Source organism: Triticum urartu, chromosome 5A (assembly GCF_056163025.1).
Source record: "Triticum urartu cultivar PI428250 chromosome 5A, HENAU_Tu73, whole genome shotgun sequence".
NCBI classification, from domain to species: Eukaryota; Viridiplantae; Streptophyta; class Magnoliopsida; order Poales; family Poaceae; genus Triticum; species Triticum urartu.
In genome coordinates this window covers 313,705,080-313,717,101 of record NC_141877.1, presented here as the reverse complement: position 1 = coordinate 313,717,101, position 12,022 = coordinate 313,705,080, and positions in this window count along the sequence as shown.

Genomic DNA, 12,022 nt, shown 5'->3' with positions numbered 1-12,022 from the left:
CATAAAAATAACAAGGCATTGATAAAGGCCGAAGACTTAAAGGGCTCCTCGGATACCCGACGGGTGAGATCTTCAGATTTACTTCGGTGATCCTCAAGACCGAAGATGGGAAGATTTGTTGAACCAGTTTTCAAGACCGACGGCCGAAGATGAAGAACAGTTCGGAAGAATCGAGGAGCGTCCCCAACTTGAAGACCGGTTCAGGGGGCTACTGACGGTGTCCTGGACTAGGGGGTACTCACCACGTCATCTCCCAATCAGTTGGATTGGGCCGAGGACCCCCATGGCCGTATGCTCATGGGCCAGTTCGGACAGCTGAAGACATATACGAGGAAGATTCCACAAGACTTGGTGATCAAGACAAAGACTCCTCACCACCGACGTATTTGACTAGGACTCTTGTTATCCTAAGCCTTCGGTACATTATATAAACCGAGGCCAGGCTAGTCGATAGATCATGATTATGTTATTCATCATACCCTTAGGTTTTAGACCACAACATATGATCTCGAGGTAGATCAACTCTATACTTGATACTACATCAATATAAACAAGAGCAGGACGTAGGGTTTTACCTCCATCAAGAGGGCCCGAACTTGGGTAAACATCGTGTCCCCTGTCTCCTATTACCCATCAATTCATGATACACAGCCTGGGACCCCCTACCCGAGATCTGCCGGTTTTAACACCGACAACCACATCTTGAGAATTTTTGGAATTTCCTCACGAGCATTGCTAACTCTTGGCTCAGTTCTTCAGGATCACCAAGGCTGCTACCAGAGTATTCATCTTCAGATTCAGAGACTGCCTTGGCCTTCAGTGCGCGAGATCGACCATAGCTTGAACCATAGAGATCACTCTTCTCAACAAGTTGAAACTCATGAGTATTAAGCCTCTCGAGGATATCAGCAGGATCAAGTGACTTGTAGTCTCAACGTTCTTGAATCATTAGTGCAAGAGTGTCAAATTATGAATCAAGTGATCTCAGCAATTTCTTCACCACCTCATGGTCGGTGATGTCAGTGGCACCAAGTGCTTGAAGCTCATTTGAGATGTCAGTGAGGCGATCGAAGGTTTGCTGAACATTTTCATTGTTGAGTCTTTTGAAGCGATTGAAGAGATTGCGAAGAACATCAACTCAAGAGTCACGTTGTGTTGAGACTCCTTCATTGACCTTGGACAGCCTATCCCAGATAAGCTTAGTTGTCTCCAAAGCACTCACTCTGCCATACTGCCCTTTGCTTAGATGGCCACATATGATATTCTTCGCCTGAGAGTCGAGTTGCTTGAATCTCTTCACATCAGCAACGTTAATTGTAGGAGTGACAGAGGGAATTCCATTTTCCACAACGTACAAGAGATCGTTGTCAATTGCCTCAAGATGCATTCACATCTTATTCTTCCAGTAGGGGTAGTCCGCCCCATCGAAGGTAGGAAACCCAGCTGAGACCTTGATCATGCCTGCAATTGACATAACTAAAACTCCAGGTGGTTAAACCAAAATCACGCAGAACAAGGGAGTACCTTGCTCTGATACCAATTGAAAGTGCGTTATATCGACTAGAGGGGGAGGGGGAATAGGCGATTTTTACAAATTCGTCACTGAGGAAATTCAAGGTGAGGAATTTCCTAAGTCACGAACAACTAGCAGCGGAATAAGTACTCAGATGCAAGCGTAACAGAGTAGTAACAGGGTCATCATGATGAAATGAAGACAAGCACAGAGTACAAGTAGCATGTAAACAGGATAATCAGGCCGAAGACAAAGTGACTGAAGAATTGGGATTGAGGAAATTGAGAAAGTCTTCAGTCAAAGTCTTCAAACAGTAACGATCAAGTACTTCAACGCATAATGAGAAAATGAAAGGGTTGAGGAAATAGAGCCAGTAGCTTGGTGAAGAGGATGATTTGGTAGACCAGTTCCAACTGCTGTGATAGTCGTACGTCTGGTTGGAGCGGCTAGGTATTTAAACCTGAGGACACACAGTCTCGGACATACATGCCTCACCGTATTCTCCCTGAGCTAAGATCACATAGACCTTGCCCAATCACTCGTGGTAAGTCTTCAGGTGACTTCCAAACCTTCATAGACTCGGCCACTCGGCGATCCACAATTTCCTCTTGGATGCTCTAGACTGATACGTCTCCAACGTATCTATAATTTTTGATTGTTCCATGCTATTATATTATCCATCTTAGATGTTTTATATGCATTTATATGCTATTTTATATGATTTTTGGGACTAACCTATTAACCTAGAGCCCAGTGCCAGTTTCTGTTTTTTCCTTGTTTTTGAGTTTTACAGAAAAGGAATACCAAACGGAGTCCAATTGACGCGCCAATTTTTGATGATTTTTTATGGACCAAAAGAAGCCCCCGGAGTAAAATAGTTGGGCCAGAAGAGTCTCGGGCCGTCCACGAGGGTGGGGGGCGCGCCCTACCCCCCCCCCCCCCCCCCCCGGGCGCGCCGCCCTATCTCGTGGACGACTCGTGGACCCCTCCTGACTTGTTCCCGACGCCAAAAATTCCAATAAATACCGAAACCTCCAGAAAATAACCTAGATCGGGAGTTCCGCCGCCGCAAGCCTCTATAGCCACCAAAAACCAATCTAGACCCGTTCTGGCATCCTGCCGGTGTTGGAAATATGCCCTAGAGGCAATAATAAATTGGTTATTATTATATTTCCTTGTTCATGATAATCGTTTATTATCCATGCTAGAATTGTATTGATAGGAAACTCAGATACATGTGTGGATACATAGACAACACCATGTCCCTAGTAAGCCTCTAGTTGACTAGCTCGTTGATCAATAGATGGTTACGGTTTCCTGACCATGGACATTGGATGTCGTTGATAATGGGATCACATCATTAGGAGAATGATGTGATGGACAAGACCCAGTCCTAAGCCTAGCACAAGATCGTGTAGTTCATTTGCTAAAGCTTTTCTAATGTCAAGTATCATTTCCTTAGACCATGAGATTGTGCAACTCCCGGATACCGTAGGAGTGCTTTGGGTGTGCCAAACGTCACAACGTAACTAGGTGGCTATAAAGGTTCACTACAGGTATCTCCGAAAGTGTCTGTTGGGTTGGCACGAATCGAGACTGGGATTTGTCACTCCGTGTAACGGAGAGGTATCTCTGGGCCCACTCGGTAGGACATTATCATAATGTGCACAATGTGACCAAGGAGTTGATCACGGGATGATGTGTTATGGAACGAGTAAAGAGACTTGCCGGTAACGAGATTGAACAAGGTATCGGGATACCGACGATCAAATCTCGGGCAAGTATCGTACCCATGGACAAAGGGAATTGTATACGGGATTGATTGAATCCTTGACATCGTGGTTCATCCGATGAGATCGTCGTGGAGCATGTGGGAGCCAACATGGGTATCCAGATCCCGCTGTTGGTTATTGACCGGAGAGTTGTCTCGGCCATGTCTGCATGACTCCCGAACCCGTAGGGTCTACACACTTAAGGTTCGATGACGCTAGGGTTATAGGGAAAGTATGTGCGTGGTCACCGAATGTTGTTCGGAGTCCCGGAAGAGATCCCAGACATCACGAGGAGTTACGAAATGGTCTGGAGGTAAAGATTTATATATGGGAAGTCATCATACGGTCACCGGAATAATTCGGGGGGTTACCGGTATTGTACCGGGACCACTAGAGGGGTTCCGGGGGTCCACCGGGAGGATCCACCTGCCCCGGAGGGCCCTATGGGCTGTGTGTGGAGAGGGACCAGCCCCTTAGTGGGCTGAGCACCTGCCCCCTAGGGCCCATGCGCCTAGGGTTTGGGGGAACCCTAAAGGGGGGGCGCCCCCTTGCCTTGGGGGGCAAGGCAACCCCCCTGGCCGCCGCCCCCTCCTCAGATTGGATCTGAGGGGGCCGGCCCCCCTCTCCCTTGCCCCTATATATATGTGGGGGGTGGGAGGGCAGCCGCACCCCAAAGTTCTGGCACAACCCTCCCCCTCTCCCAAGTCCTCCTCTTCTCCCGCGGTGCTTGGCGAAGCCCTACAGGATTGCCACGCTCCTCCTTCACCACCATGCCGTCGTGCTGCTGCTGGATGGAGTCTTCCCCAACCTCTCCTTCTCCCCTTGCTGGATCAAGGCGTAGGAGACGTCACCGGGCTGCACGTGTGTTGAATGCGGAGGCGCCGTGGTTCGGCGCTTAGATCGGAATCAACCGCGATCTGAATCGCTACGAGTACGACTCCTTCATCCGCGTTCTTGCAACGCTTCCGCTTAGCGATCTACAAGGGTATGTAGATGCACTCCCCTTCCCCTCGTTGCTAGATTACTCCATAGATTGATCTTGGTGATGCGTAGAAAATTTTAAATTTCTGCTACGATCCCCAACAGTGGCATCATGACCTAGGTCTATGCGTAGTTTCTATGCACGAGTAGAACACAAAGCAGTTGTGGGCGTCGATATTGTTAATTTACTTGCCGTTACTAGTCTTATCTTGATTCGGCGGCATCGTGGGATGAAGCGGCCCGGACCGACCTTACACGTACGCTTACGTGAGACTGGTTCCACTGACTGACATGCACTAGTTGCATAAGGTGGCTAGCGGGTGTCTGTCTCTCCCACTTTAGTCGGATCGGATTCGATGAAAAGGGTCCTTATGAAGGGTAAATAGAAATTGGCATATCACGTTGTGGTTTTCGCGTAGGTAAGAAACGTTCTTGCTACAAACCTATAGCAGCCACGTAAAAACTTGCAACAACAATTAGAGGACGTCTAACTTGTTTTTGCAGCATATGCCTTGTGATGTGATATGGCCAAAAGGATGTGATGAATGATATATGTGATGTATGAGATTGATCATGTTCTTGTAATAGGAATCACGACTTGCATGTCGATGAGTATGACAACCGGTAGGAGCCATAGGAGTTGTCTTAATTTATTTATGACCTACATGTCAACATAAACGTCATGTAATTACTTTACTTTATTGCTAAAGCATTAGCCATAGTAGTAGAAGTAATAGATGACGAGACAACTTCAAGAAGACACGATGATGGAGATCATGATGATGGAGATCATGGTGTCATGCCGGTGACAACAATGATCATGGAGCCCCGAAGATGGAGATCAAAAGGAGCAAAATGATATTGGCCATATCATGTCACTATTTGATTGCATGTGATGTTTATCATGTTTTACATCTTATTTGCTTAGAACGACGGTAGCTTAAATAAGATGATCCCTCACTAAAATTTCAAGAAAAGTGTTCCCCCTGACTATGCACCGTTGCGAAGGTTCGTTGTTTCGAAGCACCACGTGATGATCGGGTGTGATAGATTCTAACGTTCGAATACAACGGGTGTTGACGAGCCTAGCATGTACAGACATGGCCTCGGGACACATGCGAAACACTTAGGTTGACTTGACGAGCCTAGCATATACAGACATGGCCTCGGAATATGGAAGACCGAAAGGTCGAACATGAGTCGTATAGAAGATATGATCAACATGAGATGTTCACTGTTGATGACTAGTCCGTATCACGTGATGATCAGACACGGCCTAGTCGATTCGGATCATGTTTCACTTAGATGACTAGAGGGATGTCTATCTGATTGGGAGTTCATTAAATTAATTTGATTAGATGAACTCAATTATCATGAACATAGTCTAAATTGTCTTCACAAATATGTTGTAGATAAATAGCTCACATTGTAGCTCCCTGTTTCAATACGTTCCTAGAGAAAGATTAAGTTGAAAGATATTGTAAGCAATGATGCGGACTAGGTCCATAGTCCGAGGAGCACTGCTACACAGAAGGCTTACGTCTTTGATGCACCACTCGATGTGCAAACCCCTACAACGTCGTCTGTGGATGTTGTGAACACCTGACAGACACATTCTGATGACTACCTGATATTTTAGTGCACCATACTTTACGGCTTAGAATCGGGATTCCAATGACGTTTTGAACGCCATAGAACATATGAGATGTTCCAAGAGCTGAAATTGGGATTTCAGGCTCATGCCCGTGTTGAGAAGTGTGAGACCTCTGACAAGTTCTTTTGCCAACAAGATGGAGGAGAATAGCTCAGCTAGTGAGCATGTGCTCAGAATGTCTGGGTGCTACAATCACTTAAATCAAGTGGGAGTTAAACTTCCAGATAAGATAGTGATTGATAGAGTTCTCTAGCCACTATCACTAAGCTACTAGATCTTCGTGATGAACTATGACATGCAAGGGATGGAGTTGATCCCGGAGCTGTTCGCGGTGCTTAAGACCGCAAAAGGTAGAAATCAAGAAGGAGCATCAAGTGTTGATGGTTTAACAAGACCACTGGTTTCAAGAAGGGCAAGGGCTAGAAGGGAAACTTCATGGATGGCAAACCAGTTGCCGCTCCAGTGAAGGAACCCAAGGTTGAACCCAAACCCGAGACTAAGTGCTTCTATTGTAAGGGGAACGGTCACTGGTAGCGGAATTACCCCAAATGCATGGTAGATAAGAAGGCTGGCAACTTCAACAAAGTATATACATGTTATTAATGTGTACCTCACTAGTACTCCTGGTAGCACCTGGGTATTGGATACCGGTTCAGTTACTATTATTGGTGACTTGAAGCAAAAGCTACGGACTAAACGGAGACTGGCTAAGGGCGAGGTGACGATGTGTGTTGGAAGTGTTTCCAAAGTTGATGAGATAACCATCGCACGCTCCATCTGCCTTCGGGATTAGTATTGAACCTAGATAAATGTTATCAGGTGTCTACATTAAGCATGAATATGATTAGATCATGTTCATTGCAATACGGTTATTCATTTAAGTTAGAGAATAATGGTTATTCTGTTTACATGAATAATACCTTTCATGGTCATGCACCCTATGTGAATGGTTCATTGAATCTCGGTCGTAGTAATACACATGTTCACGCCAAAAGATGTAGAGTTAATAATGATAGTACCACTTTCTCGTGGCACTGCCGCTTAGGTCATATTGGCGTAAGATGCATGAAGAAACTCCATGTCGATGGATGTTTGGAGTCACTTGATTTTGAATCACTTGACACATGCGAGCCATGCCTCATGGGCAGGATGACTAAGACCCCGTTTTCAGGTACAATGAAACGGGCAAGTGACTTGTTGGAAATCATGCATGCTGATGCATGTGATCCAATGAGAATTGAAGCGTGCGGTGGATATCGCTATTTTCTCATCTTCACTGACGATTTGGGTAGATATAGGTATATCTACTTAATGAAGCACAAGTCTAAAACGTTTGAAAAGTTCAAGCGATTTCAGAGTGAAGTTAAGAATCATCATAACAATAAGATCATGTTCCTATGATCTGATCAAAAGGGGATTTTCTGAGTTATGAGTTGGCAATCACTTAAGACATTGTGGAATTGTTTCACAGTTGAAGCCACCTAGAACACCACAAGGTAATGGTGTGTTCGGACGTCGTAATCGAACCCTATGAGATATGGTGCGATCTATGATGTCTCTTACCAATCTACCGTTTTCATTTTGAGGTTATGCGTTAGAGACAGCTGCATTCACTTTAGATAGGACACCATCTAAGTCCGTTGAGACGACGTCGTATGAATATGGTTTGGCAAGAAACCAAAATTGTCGTTTCTTAATGTTTGGGGCTGCGATGCTTAAGGCTTCAGCCGGAGAAGCTCGAACCGAAAAGCGGACAAACACATCTTCATAGGATATCCAAAGGTGACAGTTGGGTATACCTTCTATCTCAGATCCGAGGGCAAATTGTTTGTCTCTAAGAACAGGTCCTTTCTCGAGAAGGAGTTTCTCTCGAAAGAATTGAGTGGGAGGAAGATAGAGCTTGATGAGGTTGTCGAACCTTTACTTCAACCAGAGAGTGATGCAACATAGAAAGATGTTTTCTGTGGCGCCTACGTCTGTTGAATAGGAAGTTAATGATAGTGATCATGAAGCTTCGGATCAAGTTGCTATCGAACCTCGTAGGTCGACAAGGATATGTACTACTCCTGAGTGGTACGGTAATCCTGTCTTAGATATCATGTTGTTAGACAACAATGAACCTACGAGCTATGGAGAAGCGATGGTGGGCCCGTATTCCGACAAATGGTTAGAAGCCATGAAATCCGAGATAGGATCCATGTATCAGAACAAAGTATGGACTTTGGTGGACTTGCCCGATGATCGGCAAGCCATTGAGATAAATGGATCTTTAAGAAGAAGACAGACGTGGGCGGTAATGTTACCGTCTATGAAGCTAGACTTGTGGGAAAGAGTCTTTTCACAAGTTCAAGGAGTTGACTACGATGAGAATTTCTCACCCGTAGCGATGCTTAAGTCCGTCGGAATCATGTTAGCATTAGCTGTGTTTTTCGATTATGAAATCTGACAGATGGATGTCAAAACAAGTTTTCTTACCAATTTTCGTAAAAAAAGTTGTATGTGATACAATAAAAGGTTTTGTCGATCCTAAGGATGCTAAAAGGTATGCTAGCTCCAGCAATCCTTCTATGGACTAGAGCAAGCATCTCGGAGTCAGAATATATGCTTTGATGGAGTGATCAAAGCTTTTAGGTTTATACAATGTTTGCTAGAAACTTGTATTTACAAGAAAGTGAGTGGGAGCACTACAACATTTCTGATAAGTATATGTGGATGACATGTTGTTGATTCGAAATGATGTAGAAATTCTGGAAAGCATAAACGGTTGTTTGGAGAGTGTTTTTCAAAGGAAGACCTGGATAAAGTTGCTGACATATTGGGCATCAAGATCTATAGAGATATATCAAGACGCCTGATGGTACTTTCAAAGAACGCACACCTTGACATGTTTTTGAAGGAGTTCAAAATAGATCAGTCAAAGAAGGGGTTCTTACCTGAGTTGTAAGGTGTGAAGTTGAGTGAGACTCAAAGCTTGACCACGGCAGAGAAAGAAGAAGGATGAAGGTCGTCCCCTATGCTCTTGTCATAGGCTCTATACGGTATGCCATGCTGAAGTACCGCACCTAATGTGTGCCTTGCCACATGTTTGGCAAGAGGGTACAAAGGTGATCTAGGAGTGGATCACCAGATAGCAGTCAAAATTATCCTTAAGAGGAATAAGGAAATGTTTCTCGGTTATGGAGGTGATAAAGAGTTCGACATAAAGAGTTGCGTCGATGCAAGCTTAACACCTATCCGGATAGCTCTGAGTAGAGATACCGGATACGTATAATGGAGCAACAATTTGGAATAGCTCCAAGTGGAACGTGGCAGCAGCATCTACGATATAAAGTTTTGCGAAATACATAGGGATCTGAATATGGCAAGACCCGTTGACTACAACCTCTCTCACAAGCATAACATGATCAAACCCAGAACTCATTGAGTATTAATCACATAGCGATGTGAACTAGATTAGTGACTCTAGTAAACTCTTTGGATGTCGGTCACATGGCGATGTGACCTGTGAGTGTTAATCACATGGCGATGTGAACTAGATTATTGACTCTAGTGCAAGTGGGAGACTGTTGGATATATGCCCTAGAGGCAATAATAATTGGTTATTACTATATTTCCTTGTTCATGATAATCATTTATTATCCATGCTAGAATTGTATTGATAGGAAACTCAGATACATGTGTGGATACATAGACAACACCATGTCCCTAGTAAGCCTCTAGTTGACTAGCTCGTTGATCAATAGATGGTTACGGTTTCCTGACCATGGACATTGGATGTCGTTGATAACGGGATCACATCATTAGGAGAATGATGTGATGGACAAGACCCAATCCTAAGCCTAGTACAAGATCGTGTAGTTCGTTTGCTAAAGCTTTTCTAATGTCAAGTATCATTTCCTTAGACCATGAGATTGTGCAACTCCCGGATACCGTAGGAGTGCTTTGGGTGTGCCAAACGTCACAACGTAACTGGGTGGCTATAAAGGTTCACTACAGGTATCTCCGAAAGTGTCTGTTGGGTTGGCACGAATCGAGACTGGGATTTGTCACTCCGTGTAACGGAGAGGTATCTCTGGGCCCACTCGGTAGGACATTATCATAATGTGCACAATGTGACCAAGGAGTTGATCACGGGATGATGTGTTATGGAACGAGTAAAGAGACTTGCCGGTAACGAGATTGAACAAGGTATCGGGATACCGACGATCAAATCTCGGGCAAGTATCGTACCCATGGACAAAGGGAATTGTATACGGGATTGATTGAATCCTTGACATCGTGGTTCATCCGATGAGATCGTCGTGGAGCATGTGGGAGCCAACATGGGTATCCAGATCCCGCTGTTGGTTATTGACCGGAGAGTTGTCTCGGCCATGTCTGCATGACTCCCGAACCCGTAGGGTCTACACACTTAAGGTTCGATGACGCTAGGGTTATAGGGAAAGTATGTACGTGGTCACCGAATGTTGTTCGGAGTCCCGGATGAGATCCCGGACGTCACGAGGAGTTCCGGAATGGTCCGAAGGTAAAGATTTATATATATGGGAAGTCATCATACGGTCACCGGAATAATTCGGGGGGTTACCGGTATTGTACCGGGACCACTAGAGGGGTTCCAGGGGTCCACCGGGAGGGTCCACCTGCCCCGGAGGGCCCTATGGGCTGTGTGTGGAGAGGGACCAGCCCCTTAGTGGGCTGGGCACCTCCCCCCTAGGGCCCATGCGCCTAGGGTTTGGGGGAACCCTAAATGGGGGCGCCCCCTTGCCTTGGGGGGCAAGGCAACCCCCCTGGCCGCCCCCCCTCCTCAGATTGGATCTGAGGGGGCCGCCCCCCCTCTCCCTTGCCCCTATATATATGTGGGGGGTGGGAGGGCAGCCGTACCCCAAAGTTCTGGCACAGCCCTCCCCCTCTCCCAAGTCCTCCTCTTCTCCCGCGGTGCTTGGCGAAGCCCTGCAGGATTGCCACGCTCCTCCTTCACCACCATGCCGTCGTGCTGCTGCTGGATGGAGTCTTTCGCAACCTCTCCTTCTCCACTTGCTGGATCAAGGCGTAGGAGACGTCACCGGGCTGCACGTGTGTTGAACGCGGAGGCGCCGTGGTTCGGCGCTTAGATCGGAATCAACCGCGATCTAAATCGCTACGAGTACGACTCCTTCATCCGTGTTCTTGCAACGCTTCCGCTTAGCGATCTACAAGGGTATGTAGATGCACTCCCCTTCCCCTCGTTGCTAGATTACTCCATAGATTGATCTTGGTGATGCGTAGAAAATTTTAAATTTCTGCTACGATCCCCAATAGCCGGAGGGGGGAATCCATCTCCGGTGGCCATCTTCATCATCCCGGCGCTCTCCATGATGAGGAGGGAGTAGTTCACCCTCGGGGCTGAGGGTATGTACCAGTAGCTATGTGTTTGATCTCTCTCGTGTTCTTGATTCGGCACGATCTTGATGTATTGCGAGCTTTGCTATTATAGTTGGATCTTATGATGTTTCTCCCCTCTACTCTCTTGTAATGGATTGAGTTTTCCCGTTGAAGTTATCTTATCGGATTGAGTCTTAAAGGATTTGAGAACACTTGATGTATGTCTTGCATGTGCTTATCTGTGGTGACAATGGGATATTCACATGATCCACTTGATGTATGTTTCGGTGATCAACTTGCGGGTTCCGTGACCTCGTAAACTTACGCATAGGGGTTGGCACACATTTTTGTCTTGACTCTCCGGTAGAAACTTTGGGGCACTCTTTGAAGTTCTTTGTGTTAGTTGAATAGATGAATCTAAGATTGTGTGATGCACGTCGTATAATCATACCCACGGATACTTGAGGTGACATTGGAGTATCTAGGTGACATTAGGATTTTGGTTGATTTATGTCTTAAGGTGTTATTCTACTACGAACTCTAGGATAGATTGAACGGAAAGAATAGCTTCGTGTTATTTTACTATGCACTCTTGAATAGATCCATCAGAAAGAATAACTTTGAGGTGGTTTCGTACCCTACAATAATCTCTTCGTTTGTTCTCCGCTATTAGTGACTTTGGAGTGACTCTTTGTTGCATGTTGAGGGATATTTATATGATCCAATTATGTTATTATTGTT